The sequence below is a fragment of the Aphelocoma coerulescens genome, chromosome 12 (genome assembly GCF_041296385.1).
Source record: "Aphelocoma coerulescens isolate FSJ_1873_10779 chromosome 12, UR_Acoe_1.0, whole genome shotgun sequence".
Taxonomy (NCBI): Eukaryota; Metazoa; Chordata; class Aves; order Passeriformes; family Corvidae; genus Aphelocoma; species Aphelocoma coerulescens.
Window position 1 is genome coordinate 13759429 of NC_091026.1, and position 21162 is coordinate 13780590.

Below are 21162 nucleotides of genomic sequence, written 5' to 3' on the forward strand. Positions count from 1 at the left end.
TTGCACTCAGAGCAAGAGAATGCACTCTGTTTAAATTAGATAAGGAGATTATGACAGAAAAAGATCACTGAATAAAGGGGGTTTTAAACTAGCCACTGAAATAAATGCATGACTTCAAACTTTGTCCTGCCAGAATTTATTAATAAAACACAATGAGGCTTTTGGAATACAATGAAGACCTCTTCCTTTGAAGGTTACAATGTAATTTGTGTAATTGTGTTTGTATAATTTGACTTCGAGATCTGTCGCTGTAATTTTGTAAACTGCAGATCTTGCTGCAATCTGCTGCATTTTTCTTGTGCCTCACACTGAAGCATCTAATTGCCTCATAAGTATATACTCTGTTTAAAGCCATTGCACTGCCCTCTGGACCTTGAAGAATTCATCTTCTGGTCTGTAATGATAGTCTGTGTGTGGATCTTATCTGTGCAGCATCTGGCCACCTTTGCTTGCTCCCTTACTGAGCATGCACAGCTAATTGCCATTCTGAATAACCTCGGTTTATGACCACACAGCTGAAGAGAACTTACTGTATGATGCCTTAATTTCTCCCAGCTGCAGAATGCCCTCTCTTGGCAGGGAAGCCAGAACACGGAGTCACAGGCATCCTCTTGGAGCTGGCTGGTCCTTGCTGAGAAATCCCCCTTCATTGTATGTGTGTGGCACAGTTTCAGCTGATCTTGTGCTCAGTGTGTTTCCTGCTGGAGTGGGGTGTAAGAGCAGCTTTGGGCAAGGTAGGGATTGGTAGGATGTGTGTGTAATTCTGAATATATTATTCTAATGATACTCTTATTAAATGGGTTTTAAACTCTTGGGTTTTCTCAATACAAAGTGGGTGCTGAAACTTAGAAAACAGTTGTCATTTTGGTACTATTTTGTTGCTGAATTCTTTTGAAATCAACAGACACTGTATGCAAACAATTCATGTTCTAAGGCATTAATGCTTTGTGTTGGGTTTGTTCACTTGGAGAATCTGAGTTTGCTCTTGGCTGATGAAGGAGGGAGAAATTTTAAATCTGGGATAAAAGTTCAAAACACTGCTGAGGGAGATAAAACCAAATTGGATAAGAGAAGCCTGTGGGAGAGTTGAGGGCAGGGAGTCATGTTGAGGAGTCAAGTCACTGAGCTCTGAGTGCAAGCAAAGCTAATTTAAAGATGGGGTTTTGTTGTATTACAGCAATTTCTCCAATGGCTTTACACAGCAGGGCCTGAAGAAATGGCTGTTGTCAAAACCATTGGAAACTTAACATGTCTTTGAATCTTAAAATTACAGGGTTTTTTTCCTAATTATTTAGGAAAGACACCTCTTCACATATATATTGATTCTTAAATGAATGGTATGGGACTTGAAAAGAAATAGTGTAATTTACAACTTATTCCTGCGTCCTTGGATTGAAATATGTGTAGAGTTCAGAATAGAAGATGTTGAGTGAAGTTATACAAGCTTAATAAAAACAAACCTATACATGACTTTGCATAAATGGGGGAAAAAATCAAAGGACTAACAAATTTGCATAGATAATATTTGAATTGTTAATTTATATTGCAATTCATTGCAAGGATGTAATTTTTAATTAAGAATAAAATGTGGTAGATATTTTAAATGGGAAATGATTGTAATTGCAGATAGAAATTGAGGTAATGAGAACAGGTTTAATTAATTGTTAACATTTTTCTTTTTTTTTTTTTTTTTTTAAAGGCTTGTGGTCTGTGGACATGAGATTTGTTTTGTAGATGTGTGTATTTAAACATAGAACGATTAAGGCATGAAATGTTGGCAGCAAACAGAGTTTTAGTCTTCAGTTGTATGTGTTGCTTGAAAGGCTCTGGATGAAGGTATGTTGGGGAATCTTGTTAGACTGATTTTGGTGTTTTTAGGATTGGTGTGAAACTGAGGTATAGAAACTATTTCCAAAATGTCCTCTTTAAGCCATAATTATATTTTACCGTGGGTTTCACAGATGATACAGATACTTCACTGGAGAAATTGAGGTTGTGTTTGTCCCCACTAACATTTGCCCTTAAAGTTCCCCATTGAAGAACATGACAGCATTGACCTGAACTGAACTCCCCAAGATTTTGCTCTGTTGTGCTCAGTCTGTGGTTACCTGACATGGCCCTTCAGGAAGCTGTGGGCAGCTCTTGGTACAGCTGAGCAGATCCCTGCCTGCCGGGGAAGGAAGGAGAACCTGAGTGAGCAGCTTCTGACATCAAAAACTCTACATGTGTGGGGGAGGGTTCCTACAGCTCCAAAGAGCAGTGTGTACAGCCAGGGAAAGAAAGAAGATGGTGCTGCTGGACGCAGAGAAACTCCAGGTGTGTGCAGAAGCAGCCCTGCTGTTTTGCTGTGTCCCAAGGGTATTTCAGACACAGCCTGTTCTGAGCAGCACTGGATGCTCCCACTGTTGGAGAAGGTCCCTTGGCTCTGTGTGCAGCACCAAAGTATGGCACTTTATAATTTCTTCTTGTCAAGGTCTCTGAAGATACACAGTCTTCTGTTTAGGAAAATGCAGTGTGAAAACCTACAGAACAACCATTTCCTATTCAGATAGCTGTGACACTGAGGTAAAGAAAAATACTTGAGCGGATTCCTTAGAAAAGAGGTACTATTTCCATTTGAAAACTCGGTAAACTTATTTATCAAGCTTAGAACTCTGCATTCAGAAAGGATTTTGAAGTGAACAAAATTAGTGTTGCCACTTACGTTAAGAAGCACGTATGAAGTCTCTGTCATCTTTGGTTGCAGAGGGACTTGGAGAAAACTGCAATTAGCACTAATTGGCATTGTGTCTGAATCTTCTGTTTGTTGGTGTGAGAATGGACCCTTGAAATGATTGGCGGGAACTACCTGCCTGCTCTAATTCCCTCAAGAGCTGTTCTGTTGCATTGCAGCACATCACAAATGAAATGAGTGTTTACCAGAAGCAGCCAGCTAATGCGTGCCTGAATAATCCATGCAACACAGATGCTGAAATTCAGTCCAAGGTAACTTGGTGTGCTGGGTACTGCTAGCTGTAATAATGATGGAGTACATTTTTTTTTCTGAGAAGTCTAGAGTTTTGACTCTTGCAGATTACCACATCACGTTCTGTGATTATCCACAGAACGGGTGGAAGAGGTTTGGCACACCAAGCAGTTGTCTAATCTTTTCAAGATGTGGGGGTGGTTTTTTTTCATTTTGCATTTTTTGCCTTGCCACTTGGAAAGCAGCATTGCACCTGAAATCTAGCTTGTTATCCACGTTGGTCAGGGGAAGATTTTTGCCAAATTAGATAAAAACTCTATATGTAGAAAGACACATCCCTGATTGGTTTTGGGTAAATATAATAGAAACCTAAAGAGTAAACTAATATTCAGTAAAATGATGAGAGAATTTACTTGAATGGCAATGTAATGGGGTTTTTTTCCCCGCTGAAGTGTGCAACCAGAGATATGAAGTGTGGTAATGCCACTAGGGTAATATACAGCTGATAGCAGTGCAGTCATTTGCATTTCTTCCCCTTACCTTGTGTTTCTTTTTTTTTCCCTGAAGCACATGTGTTGGGAATTGAAAATGCAGTTTGCCTATTGTACACTGGCAGTAATCTTTCATTTTTTTAAAGTAAAAAATGAGTCCACAAACATGAGCAGCCACTGATGTATGGGGCTATTGATGGAAATTGAATTTGCAAAGGGAAAATGGGATTTGGTTGTAGTCTGAAATGATAACGACGTAGCCCAAATGGATTTGTAATGGTCATTCATTCATTTTTTTCTGCAATTTTGTGGATTGACAAAACATTTATGCTGGTGACTATGAAAGTAGTCCAGGTTCACTTTGTGTGGGAGTTACTAGCTAATGGCAAATAAAAGTATGCAAAATCTGAGCTTGAGCCTGTTCCCACAGACTTCAATAGGGGAAGGATGGGATGCTGTGATTTATTTTCTTAAGAGGGGGAAAAAGTGATTGGGGTAGTGCTTCTTTGAGAGCTAAGAAATAATGAAAGCAAAATGTTCCTTGATATAATTCTTAAAAATGTATGGATTTGTAATATCAACCTAGTGAGTGCTTTATGTAGCACAACAAATGTATGAGAGACTTTGCACCTTGTCTGGATAAGTACAGATCTGGCCCTGAAGAATTTCCAGTGCAACTATGATTAAACTACTGTGCATTACATTGAGCTGCTGGGTTAGCTGCTGTGTTCCTGTAAGCTGTACCTGTGTGACAATCCCCAGCAGCCTATAGTCTGAATTTGGGGCTGCCAGTGGACTGCAGAATTTTTTTTTTTTTTTGTATCCTGGGTACAGTTTTATGTGCCTTATGATAGTATCTGTATTGTTCTGATTTCAGTGTAGCTCTGTCTTCCCTCCTGTGAAAGCAAAAGAATGACATGCCAGTGTTCATATGGTCAGAATAAAGTGGTGGTGACAGGATAATGATAATGGTGTGGATGGATTTTTGGCTTTGTTTTCATCTTGTTTCTATTTTTTCCTTCTTTTTTTGGACCAGTGAACGTCACACTTATAAACTGCCTTCCATTTTAACCAGAGTATAATCCTTGTTAAATGTTGTATAATTTAAAAGTATGAATAGAAGTAATTATGGAGTATGGGAAAAAGTGCTTTGGGCTTTATAAATATAACCCTTTTTATAAATTTTTTCCATTTAAAATCATTGCAGCCATTGGTTGAGATGCAAAGGCCCACGTATACATGCCCGTGTAATGGAATCTGATGATCTGTGTGGGTCCTTTCCAATGCAGAACATTCTGTGAATCTGCTCTCAAGCTGCAGAAGACAAAAAGGGAGCATGTGCGGAAAACAGGGTGCTGATTTACCTGTAGTTAATATTGCCCCTGTTTTCATCGTGCCACTGATTAAAGCCTGAGCTTTCTGAACAAGAGCTTGGCTTTAATGGTCTGGAGCCCTTGTGGGGCTGTCCTGGGGGAGAGCAGGCAGCGGGGCTGGCTGGAGCCGCAGGAAACCACCCATTGTGAGCAGGATCCCTCAAGTATTTCCTGCAGTGTAACTTCAGCTGTTTTGGCTACAGGCCTTACTGCCTTTTTACTTTTTAATTTTTTTTTTTTTTTTTGTAAGCACTCCATGAATGGTTCTGATGCAGAAAAGACTGTGAGCATCATAAATCTGTTTATTTTAATTGGCTTTGCTGTCCTGAGAAGCTCAGGGCAGAAAGAGCCAGGCAGCTCAGAGGGCTGTGGGTGGGGTCTGGTTTGTTTAAATATCTGTATTTGGAAGCTGCTGGTTTGTTTTAGAACCAAGTGGGCTGGGTCGGTTGAACATCCCATTTGGGTGAACGGTTTGGGGCAGAGACTTCTCCCCTGTTAGCATCTGCAGATCTCTCCAGAGCCTGGAGTACTGCAGCACTATAAATAGCATTAAGGAACAGCCCTTCTCCCTATCTCCTTCCTTTGTGAATGATGGCAGGGTTTTTTTGTTGTTGTTTTTCATAATTTAGGATTGGCTTCTAAACAGGCCGGTTTCTTCCCATGATTGAGTAATTCATGTTTCTGAAGCAGAGGTCTGCAGCTACCTGAACTGTAATATCACAGAACGGGTTGAGGTTGAAAGATTTGCACCGATTTGCACCTTTAACAAAATAAATCTCAGAGGGAGGTGACCCCATAAAAAGTCATTTTGCAGTTTCACCCCAGTGCAGTGAGTGCTGTGAAAGGCCAGGTGCCAGCAGCTATGAAGTGTAGTTGACGCAGGGTTTGTGGGGGCCCTTCAGGAGCAACAGAGTTGCAGGCATTGATGGATGCCATGAGAACTCACAGGTAAAACCAGCCTGCAGGCAGCCTACGTGATGTTTTGACTTTGTGCTCAAGGCACAGACAAGTAAGCGTGGCTAGAACCATTGTGTTGTTGACTTTGGAGCAGGAGCTCTTAGCTACTGTAGGAGAGACTCCTACTTCATACTGTTAGGTTTCATACTCTGTACCCAGCTGGGTGTGTGAGGTTGCAGCCATCAGTGCCTTTGGTTTAATGCTGTGTTTTTTTACATTGGCTCAGCCCATTTTTACTTCTTGGTCTTAACTCATGCTTAAACATGAACTTAACTCTTGAATTCTTTAAATGTGTTATTAAATTGGAGCCAAAATGGTGAAAGTGAGAAGTTTCTCACTAAACAAGTAAATTACTGTTATTTTTTTTTCCAAAAACTATAAGTAAAGTCTTTCTGAAGCCAAGTAGGTGATTTATTGCTTGGTGTTTCCCTTTTAATTTGCAAAATGTTTCTGTTCCTCTTACAATTTGCTGCATGTACAGTTCAAATGTCCTTTCACATACTGCAAAGGCAAGGAAATTGATGCATCAGTGCATCCAAATTTTCTTGGATCCAAGTCCTGTGAAGTCTTTGGTTTGTTCTGAGTGAGGTTGGTTTCTCTCCTGTCTCCTGCTATTCTGTAGTGGTTCACAGTGTTGCAGCTCTATTATGAAGTGTTTTGGTGATACGGTATTAATAAGATGGAATTGTCCAGTGTAGCTGCCTTGGGGTGATTTTATGATGATACTCTATTCCCTAATCGTCTGCTTTATGCCCAGAAATGGCTGCTGTAGCTCTAAGATGAACCAGGGGCAGGGCTGGAGCCTCTGAGTTCAAACTCTTTGCAGGGTGTGCTCGGCGCACGTGGACCAGGACATCAGATTGCTCCTTTTGTTGGATTAGTTTTTGCTTGCTTCAGCAAGAAGCTGCTTTTTTTCTCACCCCACCTTTTTCTCTGGACTCCAGCAGAGATCCTTTAGTTGGTTTTTTGTTTTCATTTAATTTCTTCTTTTTTGTTTTTGTTCTTTACTTGATTTTTGGGTTTGTTCTTGTTTTTTGTTGTTGTGGTGGTTTTGGGCGGTTTTTTGTTTGTTTGGTTTTTTTTAATTTTGGGGGTGTTTTTTTTTGTTTTTTGGTGGGTTTTTTTGTTTGTTTTTTCCCTTGAACTGTTTTGGCTTGGGTTTTTTGCCTCCGCTCTCGGGAGCCTGAGGGGGCTGTGCCGGACGGTCCAGGCCCCAGGAAAGACCGAGCCAGTAAAAGAAAGGACACCAAAACCTACCAGCTTCACCTGCTGTGAGGGGGAGAGCAATGCCAGAAAGGTTCCCGTCTGTTCAGCCCGAGTGGCTGCGTGAGCTCCTGTTCCTCCCCTGCCCTGAGACAAAGGCGGCTGCTGCATCTTTGCCTCCCGGCCACGCGGCCTGTGCGGGGTGGAGGTGAAGGTTTTGAAATTTCAGTATCTAGCATTTATTCAGTCCTCTTCTGTGCCTTGCGGGGACCCTTTTTTTTTTTTTTTTAAATAGGGGTTTTTTCACTTTCACCCACTGGTATTCATTTCTCTCATTGGCAAACAGGATTATCGAAGCCCTTCTCTTTAGAGGAAATGCTCATTCCAGGGCGTTTTCTCCTAAAATTTCTCTCTAAACCTAGATAGTAACCCAGTAATGTTTTGGTTGATCAGTGGGAATATTTTTTTATAGTGTATCTATGCATGTGCAGATATTTGATTTGTATACTTTTATTCAATGGCCCATGGCTTCAGTTGTTTTACTGGAAGTAGCAAGTACTTTTTGTCTTTTCCTTACATAGCACCCACAGAAAACATTATGTTCCTGAAACATTTATGGTAACTATCTATTAAGAGGAAGATGAAGGTTTTCCTCTAAAGACAATCTCCAAAATGTTTAGCTGAAATGAACCCTGTTCTCCAGCTGTTTTGTATGCATTATGCTGCCTCGTACTGCAGGTTTAAAAGGTCCCCGTGATGTAATGCAATGATACCTTCGTGTGCAAAGCTGCTTGGAAGCAATCTGAGTCAACAGGAAAGCAGTATCTTCTTAAAGCTTCTGACTTATGTTAGTTTTGTGATCTCAGGTATGAAGGAGATAAAAAGGGCAAGGGTTTACTGTAGATTCTCCTGAAGGCATGTAGAGTTCTTGAAGTAGTAATAAATGGCAGATTGAAATTGATCTCAGTGAGGCTTCCAGTGTTAAGCAGTGTTACAGAAGTAAATGAGTTCAGTTTTTTAGCTGCTTCATCAAATGGATCATGTTGTATCATGGTGTCAAGAAATGACTTTACCCGAAAATGTCAGCTATTTCTGTGCCTTTCTGGAGTGCCTCTAGAACAGTCAGCTAAACATTGTAATGAATGATTGAATGACTGTGCATATACACACACACATCATACTAATAGAAGAGATAATGTTCTTGAAGACAAGATTAAGGATTCAGAAGACCATTATAAGCAGAAATATTTTTTCTAAGTGAAGGGGAGATTATTAAAATGTTCAAATAATTATTAATACTGCTAGAAAGTGGTAGAAGAAAAACTGTCTTGTTCAGCTGGTACAGATGAGCAACTTTAAAATAACAATATGCTGTGAATCATTTCCTTAAAGTGACAGGATGCCTTGGTGTGTTGCTACCAGTGATGATCCTGTTGGCTTGGGTACTTTTCAAGAGAACTGAGGGACAAATGGATTTATGTATGTTCTTCTACAGTGGAGGGCAACTGACTTTGTGGCTGCTAGATGGACATGGTGATAGACTGACATAAGCAGCTCTTTGAATACAGAGCCTGCACACAGAGCCTTGATCAAATTTACCATCAGCCAAAACAGGCACATTTCTGCTGAATTCAGTGGAGTTGTCCCTGGTTTCACTACTTCAGTCAGTGACAGGTGGTTTGCTTTGGATGGGCAGGTATTAGCTGTACTGAGTGGGGACATTCTTGGTGTTCTCTGATGCTGAAATACCACTGAATTGCACTGTGGGTTTCTGTGAACCCATATACCCTGAAATAGTTACATGGTGAAGGGAAGTTTGCAAGAAATAAACATGGGGGATTTTTATAAACACTTTTTTCAGTCTGTTTTGTTTTTAATTTCTTATGGATGTATGGTCCATAGAAGATAATCTAATAGTCATGCCCAGCACTGTTTTTACCCCAAAATCTCTTTCCTGCTCTTCTGTTCTTCACAGGAATGCTCAAAGGTTTAATCTACTTGTCCTAGCAATTGTTCAGAGAGCTCTAATGGAAGTTTCTTTTAAAAGTATGATGTACTAAGTACATTATGTGTTTTTCTAGGCTCTACAGTTTCCAGAGGAAAGAATTTCAATTTTGTGCGTTCCCAAATGCTTAAAATGTCCAAAATCTGATGGAGAAGTACTTGGTTTTCTAGGGAAGGATAGAACTTAGTGTATTATCTTCCATGGATGAATAAAGCTATTCTATTTTTGTTCTGCCTCACTTGTGTTAAATTCATGAAATGCAAATCTGAAGTGTACATACTGTGCATATTTGCCTTAACCCTGGAAAAGAATAGCAGTGTATTACTAAGCACAGAACAATTTTTCAAGGTGTCAGTTTACATTCCTTTTGCTTACTAATGAACTATGGAAATTGGTTACTAATGAGCTATAGAAATGGAGATTCTGCCTTCTCCCAAGAATGAAAGTGTTCTCCACACAGTAGGTAAAATGACTTGTTACAGGTCCTGGAGAATACAAGCTGTTCAATATATTGCTTTTATGTTCTAGAGGGTCAAAATTTCACCAGCTCCCAACTTTGCTGTCACTGCCTGTAGTTTTCTTCTAATAACTCTGAAAAGTTTCTTCATCATCAATACATAAATCCTCAGCACTTTAGTAAGCAGATTCTTGCAAATAGAAATAATAAGCCAAGAGATACTGAATCAAAAGGGAACCTGGGCAATTTAGGTTTGCTTGGAAATGCTGCATTTCTGAACACTGACTGCTGTACATCAATCCTTGTGTGCTGTGTGGCATTTGAGAACACAGGTACTCCAATGTCTGGTTTCTTTATTTTAGTGCTTGAGCACAAAAACCAGGGAGACAAAATCTATTAAGTGTGTGGGAGGAGGTAGAAGGCAGATTTTTCCAGCCTCTTGCAAATCAGCTGAAGATGCAACTGAACTTTGAAAAGAGATTAGGCAAAAGCACCTCCACTTGTGTATATGAATTTCAAGTCTCATGAGCTTGAAGCCAGTAAGTTTATGTACAAATAAAATGTTAACCCACCTTAGAGATGTTGAGTGTGTGTTTGTATACGCACATGCATATAGCAGTACACAAAGGCTTTGGAAGGATTGTTGTTTCTTTACTCAAAGAGCGATGAAGTATTCAGTGATTGGGAAGAAACTAAATGCAAACAGAAATAGATGGAAGCCATTTCAAATGCCTTGTTGTGCACCCTTCAAAACCAAGCATTCTTTCCAGAGGAACATGAATGTATGTTTTTTCAAAAGAAAATTCTTGGTTAGAGGGACTAGAAAGCATAAATAAAAAAGGGAAACTTACTGTAAAAAAATACAAACAAGGCAGCAGCAGTAAATCTACTCGTAAGGGAAGGTAAGTGTCAGTTAAGAAGTACTGGACAACTGCTTTATGCTTAATGAGAAGAAATATGTTGAATTCATTGAGACAAACCAAATATGAAATGTTATTAGTGAGAATGGTAAATTTGCCAATATTCATTCATCTATATGATTCTAAATGAATGTCTGTTTTGTAGTAAGAGGGAAACCAGCTGCTGTGTTTCCGTATTGCAAGAATAATGACATAACTTTTTTCCAGTAAGTAAAGACAATATTAAACAATTGCTATTGGGGATAAACATTTTCAGATAACAGTTTACACCCATAAAATACTAATGACTCCCAGTACATTTTAAGTCACTGAGAAATGGGAGGTGATTATAGAACAACCCTTGCTTTCAGGTGGCTGAAATACAGATGATAGTGATAACCTGAGATCCATTCCAGGTAAAATAAGGAAAGGTGAATGTAGTAAGCAATAAATAATGTAAGTAAGAGGCAGCAATGAAGTTCCTGCAGACCATTGCTGTTCTATGGGATCCAGTCAGGCTCTCTGCTATGGAGCTGCATGCTTGACTGAAACACAGTGATAGGATACACACTAATTTCTGTAAGACATTTGATTTATTGCCATGTGAAAACTTGGAAAAGAAGGCGGGGTACGAGGGGAGCAATAGCTAAAATGGGGCAAATTCAGTTTGAAATAAAGCAAGAACACTTAGTCCATGTATCCCCCTCTGGGTTGTAACATTTGGATGCTGGCCCAGCAGCTCTCTTGTGATGTTCCTAGGGCTGCAGGATCAGATTCTTTCCCTAGAAATGGGAATTAACAGGTGCCTTTTCCCCTGTCCATGAGTAGAAAGAGTCAGTGCAAGAGGAAGCCGGGGCCAGTGCGAACACCATGGGTTTGTTTGTTTTGCCAGTGTAATACTGTCAAAGCCTTATTGAATGAGCTGACTTCAAGCTGTTGATATAGTTCAGACCTTGGCAGCTCTCTAATCTCCTTGAAGCTTTGGTGTTTGATAGCATTCGTTTGCCCTGCAAATAGTCAACTGTGTAAGTTATCTCAAAGTGAGACTATATTTCGAGCAGGTATTTATAATGGACTAGGTTCACAGGAGTGCAGAGACCTTGTGAAGCACATGAGCTTCTTTTTGAATATGCAGTGAAATACTAAGTTGTTCTTCCTGAAACCTGTCAAACCGTGTGGTTACAAGAATCCTTTGGACACTTATCTTTAATTATTTAATAGTTTGTGAAATTACTGTCTGCCTCTTGTTGGCAGGTCACTGCTTTGTTTGATATTGATTTTACATGGTGGTACTCTACATGCTTTATGTAAAACAACATTTTTTGTCATTGTTGGAGGAGAGAGAGATGAGATACAGGAAGTGTGGGGGTGGTTTTTTTATGTATTCTTAAAATTAACTGGTTGAATTTTGTTGCAATTTTCATCATTTTTTATCTGTATCCGACAAGCATTCCTTCACAGGCAGGGTAATGAGTTCAAGGAAACAAATGCATTTAGTTTGTTCCTCATTGATAAAACACTTGCTTTCAACTGCATGATAGCTGAGGTACAATGTGACTTCTGCAGCTGAGGTTCTGTAAATAGTTTCATTTTAAATGTCCCCTCCTAGGGCATTATAGCTTCTTTTGGGTACCAATTTGACAAATCTGTGCTTAGTGTAGAATAGCATTTCTGAGAATCTGGGTAAAAATATATTTGCTGCTTTTTGAGACTATTAAAAAAAGTGTATATTTTAAGAAATGCAACTTTTTTTTCCCAGATGTTTCTGTTCTAGTCTGGTGTTGGGCGCAGTTGTTCAAACTGCTGTGGTAAAAGAGTGGGGAGGGGGGATTAGCTACTGGAAAGGTCTGGGAGGATGTCTACATCTGAAAGTTTATATGTAGCATACAGTTAAATTTCTGTGGTTGTTTCTCACTCTACTGTAATAGGTCATAAAAGCTGCTCATCAATAGTACAAGCAGGTGGTTAGCAGTTTGACCTCTGTCCACTTCCTTTAATTTGGTTGATGCAGTGTGTTGAGAATAGAAGGGTGCAGGACAAGGGTAGTGGTGGAATGAATGAGGGAAGGGGAAAGCAAGATTTGGGGTATTTTTGTGAACTGAAAATAACACCAAAGGGATGTAAATTGTCAGGTTAGAATTTGTTGCATTTTTTATAGCCAAAACAAAATCACTCGGTTACTGAGGATCATTGGATTTGCCAAGATCACTCAATGTGCCATTAAAAGAAATACTCACTGTTTGAAGAAAGCGATTCATTGCACCAGATTGTATAAAGGAATCATTTTCCCACTGATGACATTTTCATCAAACACCAAGGATTTTAAGTTCTGCTTCATGCCACCTGATAGTGCCTTTAGAAATTTCTTCTTTTCAAGCGGTATGTATGTATGTCAAAATTAAACTGAAAAGGTCATAAATATTAATTGGGAAGAAGCAGTAGCATGAGGTCTGTCAAGAATGAGCTTTCTAAATTGCAGCACAACTTGAAACAGCTTTGGATTGCCCTGCTAGAATAGTTTTGTACAGGTGTAAAACTCTTAGGTAGTTTAGGTTGTGATGGTGCATTTTTTCAGTGCTCCTGTTTCAATTGTGCACTAATTTTGGCATGAATCTTTTAAATATATATAGAATTCATCTAAAGACTATGGTGCCATGCAGATACACCAGGCTAAAAAGTCCCTTTTGTCCAGATTGCTTTAATGTTGCCTCTTGAACATTTCAGTCTGCAGCCTTAAAATAGCTTTCAAATATAGCTTTCTGAATGGAATACATAAATAAATGCACTCTTCCTTTCCCAGAGAGGCAGGAAGGGTGTGTGTGAGTTTAACTATTTCATAGTTCTTTCTCAGATGAGTTACTGACACAAAACAGTACTTCCCCCCTGCCCTATACAGGAGTTGAAAGAAACACTTCTTGCCGGAACACGTGGTTGTATCCTGAAGTGATTAAAGACTAAGTTCAAAACTCCTGTTTTTTTCCCCCAAGGAAGTAGAAGTTAAAATTAATACTGAAAGTTTGAAATGGCAAGTATAGAAATGCAGAAAGCCCTCAGGAAAGTTCTTTTATATATATATATATATATATAAAATTAACCTGTTTCAGAATTGCAGTCCTGTCCTTACCTCTGAGACCATTCCTTCAGCAGCCTGGGAGGCAAATGTGCCAACCTTCCTGCTGGGTGACTTTTCTCTCATTGCATTTTCAATACTTAAATCCCTGCAAGTTAAATGGTTTTCAGTGCATGTGAATTTCTGCTGCTTAAAAATAAACTAAGCAAACATAAAACGTTTATTTCAGTTTTGCAGCCCCGATTTATCTGGTAACTTTCTCTCTTCTTTCTGAATGTTCCAGGTTTGTTATTACAGACAATTTAAATTCCTTTCCCTCCTAATAATCTCTCGCTTGCACATACAAGATAACAGCCATATATATGGTTTTGCTGGATTACTAAATTGACAAAGCACCAGAATAAACAGCAATGTGTTCCGAGAAGAATTAGCTGATGTCTAACCTTCTTTTTAATTTATTCAGGTCGTTTTGCTCTGCCTGGCTCTAGTGAAAGCAGCCCAGTTGCTTCAGATTCTTTGGTGGCATGCAAACCGATTACACCAACCCAGCAAAGATGAATGCTGGGTGTAACCAAGAAAGCCTAGAGCCAGAACATTTGCAGGATTTTTTCGGCAGCCATCCAGGAGGAACCTGTTCAGTAATCTGAAAATGTGTAATCCTTTTAATGCGTCAACTTTGTTAGAACACATTAGTGTCAAATGTTAAGTGTAATATCTTAGTCTGTGAAGCATATTGCTGAAACAAAATTAAACTGAAAATATAATGTGATGATGGTGGGAGGAAAAAGCCCTGTGAAATCATTTGGAGATGAATCTGGATTAGCTTCGTTAGCTGTTCTCCATCAGCCTCCAAATGCAAGTGGCATTACATTTCCATGAGAGTGTTTGACCTTTAACCTATTGGTGGCTGCAGGAGACCTTGTCTGGTGTGAACTAACTTTGTATTGCTGTCTAAGTTACTGTGTTGGGTTTTCTTGTTCATCTGTTAATTAATATTTGCAGTATATTCTGATACATTACCAATAGAAATTTGACTGCTTTATGGAGGTGCTTCGTTATTAAAGGCTTCAGTTAAAGGAATGTCCTTTTCCAGTGGGGTGCAAGGAAGCTTGAAGGGCTCAAGCTGTTACAACTCTTTCGAACTGTGTGCTTTCAGCTTTGTGTGGTTTTTGGAAGTGAAAAAAAATGTTCTTCTCGGTCTACAGACCTTTCCTTCCTCTGTAATTTTAAACCCATTTCCTCCCCTTTCCTCCATGAACAATCCAAAGTGCAGAACTTTTTATTTTGGCTTTTTTTTTTCCCCTTGGCTACAGGGCGGGTATGGGAAAGCCTGTGATAAGCATCAGTACAGGAGGTGCAGCCAAGGGCCAGAGCCACCTGTGTCACCAGTGTCCTGTACTGCTGTTGGACTCAGTTCTTTCTGCCCCTTCCCTGATTTACTTGATAGTAGCCAACCAGTATCTGGGCTGAGTTACTGACAGGTTTTATGTAGGTTGAGGATAACTGCCCCCCCCCCCCCCCCCCATGGCATCTTCCCAGCTGGTTGTGTCTCCCTGGTGAAGTAGCCAGGTAGCTGAGGGGGTGTTAGATGGACACAGAATCTTTAAAATCAGAAGGAATTAATATAAATCAAAGCTTGCTTGGATTTAAGTAGCACGTTGGATTGAGCCTCTTTAATGCTGCATCTCTCAGCTCTGGGCAGACACTGTAAATCTCCAACTTGCTTCAACTGCTTTATGCAGCTCCTGAAACATCCCAACCTTTTCTCTTAAATTTATCAGTGCTTTGACATTAAATATTTCAAGTGGGTTTTGTTGAACAGAGTGTAGCTTTTTTTGTGTGTTCTTCTTAAAGGTTACTTCTTGTTGGAATGAAATCGAAGGTTGGGAGTTCTTGGCAGATGTTATGATTAAATCTGACTGGTTGTAGGCTTCTTCCTCCCCCGGCTCCCAAATGTAATGGTTGGGGTGATGAACAGCAGAATTCATAACTGATTTTGGTAGCTCTAATTGTTCAGGTTTTGTGTGTGTGTGTGCATGAATAAACTTGTTTCCTGTGAGCAAAAGCTGCAAAACTGATGGTTTTCTCTGGCTTGTAACTAACACGTCCATAAGTCCCCTTCATGTGGGAGCATCCTGGTAATTGTGAATGAATAGTTTAATACATGACTTAAGTAGGCTCAGCTGGAGAGAAATCACATAAAGGACTTGATGTGTGTTAAGTCTTGTCTTTTCTATGTATCTGGTGGATGAGTTTTATGCACTTACGCATTTCAGCTAGATTTTGTTCTTTTTAAGTGCAGGAACTAGATACTACTAGATCTCGCCTTTGAAACAGTTCTCCTTATTTCTATTTATTCACACAGTGAAATGGCCAACTATCAGGCTAATGTTGACCTAGTTGTCTAATATGTTCCTGTTTTGCCTCTGGCTCTTCAGTCTTCAATCTGTACAAACACTGTTAAATTGAGCTCTATTGAAAGCCTGAGTAGTCCACCCACTGCTAATACATTTGATCACCTTTCACGTATTTATATACATCTAAAGTTTGAAGGATGTTATGGAGAAATATATTTTTCTTCTCTGGCCTTTAATTTTAGGTTTTAGTAGCAGTACTGTGTAATGAGAATTAAATCAATGCCTCTATGTCTGAGCCCTAGAAATAAACCTTATTGAACGACTTAAAAACAAGACTTCATGGAGTTTTGCATGTGTGCATAAGGCTTATGCCTTCAGATCAGGTGAAAACTGGGTCCTTCTTCCAAGGAAAGTCCAGGACTTCCAAATTCTCAAAATTGAATCAAGACTCTGTGCATTAGTAACATTTAAGCCTACATAGACTTAAAGGCCTCAAATACATTGTGCTTTTTTTTTTTTTTTTTTTTTTTGGTTCTTAGGCTTTTAAGACATGTTTTCAATGATAATTGCACTTCTTTCATGTGATACAAAATCCTACCAGTGTCACCCATGTGTGTGTAGGGTTTTGAGTGGTAGAAGGTGATCACAGAAGATAGCAATGTGTTCTTTCCTTCATGAAGTCCCTGACCTCCTCCTCCTGCCACACATGCAGGGGAGGTGAGCAGGGTACCTCATCACATTTTTCACTGGTTTGGTTTCATGTAGAACCAGCAAAGCCACTGCAGGGAGTTCCTAATGCCAGCAGAGATTTCTTGGGTGAGCTCTGTGGAGAAGAAACCTTTAGCTATGTTATATTAACCATACTATACTCTTGCAGTAAAACGAATTATTTGGGGCAGAAATCCGTTATTTCTGGACCGGTTTAATTTAAAGTTACTTGTTCACCTTTGAACTGCTCTTCATTGCCTCGTGGCTTTACAAAGGAGCAGCTAAGGCTTACTGCAACTTAAAAATCAATTAAAAAAAAATCCTGCATCTCCATTTGTAACCTCAAAGTGGAGAAGGCAGGCAGATGCCAGATTGATTAAATTTTCTTCTTGGATAAATATTGATACTGAAATATATTTTGCAAAGTTCTGCTGAAATTCCTAGAACTTATGTCTACCTATAATAGATTGTTAGAGCCCTGACCTAGCAGAAGGTAGAGCATTATTAACATATTATTTACATAGAAAAAATTAGCTGGCTGGGTACAGCAGGTTCCAATGTTGTCTCTTTGCCTGGAGCACTGATGTGCTGCTGATGTGACTTAAATACTGCTGCTGCCACAGTTCTGGGCCTGACAGTCCAAACTGAGCTGGATGTTTGAAGTTGTCAGAATGACAGTAGACTCAACATTGCTTTGTCTTTTTTTATACAGCAACAGTCTATATTTAGTGATCTTGAATCCTAGTTAGTAAGCAATACTGTTTAAAAGAAAGAAAGAAAAAAAAAAAAAAAAGGACAGAAAAAGCTGTTCAACAACTTAGGATAGGTCCTGACCTCTTAGTGCTTTCCTGAGCTCTAGAGTGAGGCAGGTACAGCTGTGCAGGGTCAGGGTTGGTAATCGTGGTTTCAGTATTTGAAAAAGCAGACAGAAGTCCCTGAGTGATGAAGCAGGATTCCCAGCTGGGGTTGATCATACTGTCACTTTTCCTTCTCATTCAAGTGTTTGTTTAGTTTCTAATTTCAATGGTTCTAGGAAAGTAGTATATTATTTTTAGGGATTAAGTGTGAGGTGGAAGCTGTAACATAAAGAGGAGTTTTTGTTATTGCCTTCAATGAATGCAGAATTTGCTTTGTTTCTTCGTGCTTTGTTAAAATCTGTAAAGAAGAGAATAGTCTCTACTGTGAGACACAGATCTCCCCTGTGTTGCTGCACATGAAGCCTCCAAGGAAGCTGCCATTTTAGTGAGCCAGACCCATCTGATTCTTGGTAGAAGTATGGCCAGAACCTTCCTATGTTAATGCTTCAGTGGGTGCTGCTTGAAATAGTTCTGTTCTTCAGGATGAAAAGGATGTGCTTCTGGAAACATCTGGCTGACTGTTTAGAAGATGCCAGTGATCCAGGAGCTTGAATGAGATGTCCTTTTGGGTAAATCTGTGCTCATTATTTCTTTAATATTAATAGAATGAGACAATGCATGAAATCCTGGCTCCAGCATCCTGGATGGCAGAATGCCCACTGATTTCTGTATGCCTGGGCTTTTTTCCTTCCGTGTCTTGGTTGCTATGACTTCTTTTTGTTCTGTCGATGTTGCAATGAGCTGTTCAAGGAAAGGAGAAAGCAAGCAAACTCCACATAATTTAGGCTGTCACCCAGCAGTCATCCTGCATGGCAGCTGGGGGATTGTGACCCTTGGATGTTCCCATACCTTGACGGTGAACTGGGACCCAGAGACCTCTCCAAGAGTGTGCTCAGTCCTTGTTCCTCCCCAGAGTTCTGTTATTCTCACTTCCCTCTTATTTCTGCCACTGTAAATTAGAAATTACTCTGCTGAAGTTAAAGTAACTAAATCAGTGTTAAGTTATTGTGGTGGTCAGCAGCTGGCCTGAAGGCCTCACAATAATAATTAATCCCATTTTATAACTCTCTCTTTTATAACTGAAATAATGAAGACATAATTGAAATTACGTAAGTACCCTGACCAGTAGGTTCTGTAATCTGACCAGTGTGGACTGTTGGAGAGCAGGCCCAGGCCACTGGGGATGCAAGCAGCTGTTGGCAGATTGGCCGGGTGGCCACTGGTTCAGCCCATAGGGATTGACTGTGTGGACCTTCAGATCTGTATAAGGCGAAGAAGACTCAATAAAAGGGGCTGTTGTGCATGGACCCAGTGTGTCTTGTCGCTCGTCTGTCTCTGAAACTGCGACATTAAGTTAGAAGTTATTTAAAATTGTGCCTCTTGTTTTTTAACTAATAAAATTTTTTTTTTTAATTGTGCTTTGTTTTTTTTTTTAACTCAGTTCTTTGAAAAATAACAGTTCTGGCATTTGCAACTGAGAAAAGATGTTTTCCTGTTAAACCTAACAACATGCTTAGCTTCACCTCCCTCAGATATCAAGTATTGTCAAAACTGAAGGGCAAAGATCAGTGACATGTACAATAGAGAGTACATAGAGGCTGTGTTAATGACAAAATATGCTCCATCCTTTTTTGTTGTTCTGGCCACATGTGAGAAATATTTGGCCATGCATGAGAATTGCTGCAGTGCAAAGCTAAATAGTTTGAAGTCTTTGCTTTCATCTGTTGTGCTGTTGAGTTAACACACTTTTGGCTAGGCTTGCTGGGCTTTCTACGATTGCATGATTTTTGAAGGTACTTATTGCTGCAAGTAAATGTAATCTGTCTCAAAACAAAACTATATAACCTTTTATTAACTTAGCACCATTGAAAATAATGCAAGGTGCCAATTTAATTTGACCTCTGACTTCCCTTGGAGTGTAAATTTTGGAACCTGTACTGCTTGCTGCTTTGCTCTTTATTATTTGTTCTTTGCTTTTTATTCGTGTGGCAAGTTTGTACATCTCAGCTTCTACTCTTTCCTGTAAACTATATTGAAATACCAGAACCAGCATTTTAAAAGTTCACAGGGATTCAGAAGTCAAAAGTTTTTGTGTGTGGAGCATGGTGGCAGTCACTCAATGGTAACATTTACTCTAATGATGCAGACAAATTGTGCTTGCTCTTCTCTCTGTATATACATTTATATTTCTTCCCTGCTGTGCACAATTTTAGTGCCCGATTTATCAGCGTCAATTACAGTGGTAGAGCTTGATCTCTTTTCCTACATCACTTGTATATGGAGCCAGATGGGTGCATTGGCTGCCATGTTTTTTAAAAACCAAAAACACTCAGCAGCCCATCTGGAATCTCAGTTGGCATTGGCAAAAGCCAGCACCGAGCAGAGATTCCAGATAAGTGCCAGTAGCAACCCATTTCTCACTTAAAAAAAAATGCGTCATTTTCTTTCAGTTCTTGAGCTGCTGCTTAAGCTGGAATCAAAAGCTGTGTTAGATCAAAAAATACAAAAGCATTGCAATGTTAATAGAGATGCTTCCTGAAAAATTCAGGGACTGCTCTGCAAATGTGCTGCGAATCCTGCAGCTCCTTAAAGAGGCTGCGGTTTTGCTGCACTGAAATTTGAATTGCAGAATGTGCAGGAATTTGCACTGAGCTCTGGTGTAGCGAGTGCTTGTACCACTGAGAATGAACTTGGGTAGTGTGGGCTTCCACATGGAATGTATTGGCACAGCTGGGAATCTGCTTACAACTTTGGGTGGCTTCCCCAAAGTAAAAATGATTAAAAGTGAGGGGGGAGTATGCTTGAAAAATCTGACCATTTAGCTGTAGAACCAGTTCAGTATGGAGCTAGAAACATCTTTCTGCTCCCCAAGTTAGTGACAGCATATATGCACAGATTTTTAAGGTGATATAATAAGCAGTGTCTACATGGGAAGCAAGAATGTAGGGGAAAACCAAACAAAAAATCCCTGCCTGATACCTTGCTTCCAGAGTAGATATAATGTTTATCTTGGACTCTGACTGTGATAGGAACAAAAAAAAGCATGCCGTGACTTTTTAATAATTTTTTTAAAATAAATACTGTTTGGTTATAGTTAATTGCTCCAAAAAGACATGTAGCAAGAGTGGGAAACACTCCAGGGACCTAGTTTTGAATTTCTTTCTGAATGTTTTGCTCTTATTTTTAATATGAAGTAAAATGGTAAGCTTTATTTTGTAGATCAGTGGAGAAAAATTGATCCACCTGAGAAGGCCTGGCAAGAGAAGGAAAGCAAGGAAATTCTGTGCCATCCAAAGTGTAATTACTGTAGTTGTGCTTTTGGATCTCAACAGACTACTTCAACATGATTTTGGAGGGAAAGAGATGATAGAGAAATTTAGATCAGTAAATAGATGTATTGAGAATTCAGATTCCTGAGTGTAGTTCTAGCTTTAAACAAACAAAAAAGCTCAACCCAAAAGCCCAATAAGAATGAGGATTTTGTTTCCTTCTTGAAACTTAAGCCTTAATTCTAAGTTGTTCCAGCTTTGTATCCAGTTTTTCAACAAGGAGTGTAAATCTGTGAATATGTATTCTTTGGGTACATTGCAAAGCCTTATTATCATGTGCATGGGGATTTTTAAGTTGTTTCCATTTTCATCCATGATGAAGTATTCAGAGATTGGGTGCTAACACAAGAGCCGTAATAAAGTTAGATTTATTTACATGCAAGTGCCAGGGTATAAGATTCAAGTTAATTCATACTGGTTTGCTGCATTAACTTCTTTCTAGCCTCTTTATGAAGCAAGAATATTTTTGTTTCTTTAGACTGGAAATTTAC

The 21162-nt window shown here is 39.4% G+C and overlaps 1 protein-coding gene and 1 long non-coding RNA gene across 3 annotated transcripts in view; both read left to right on the forward strand.

Moving 5' to 3' along the window:
- Nucleotides 1-21162, forward strand: part of PTPRG (protein tyrosine phosphatase receptor type G) — a 402469-nt gene that overhangs the window by 17780 nt on the left and 363527 nt on the right. The window lies entirely within an intron of this gene.
- Nucleotides 649-14903, forward strand: LOC138117680 (uncharacterized). Of its 2 annotated transcripts, none has more exons than XR_011154772.1 (3): nt 649-734; nt 1700-2985; nt 13884-14903. It is a non-coding gene; the product is annotated as an uncharacterized lncRNA (long non-coding RNA). The 2 variants fall into 2 exon arrangements; XR_011154771.1 differs by lacking the exon at nt 13884-14903 and having other exon boundaries at nt 1700-1836; nt 1962-4401.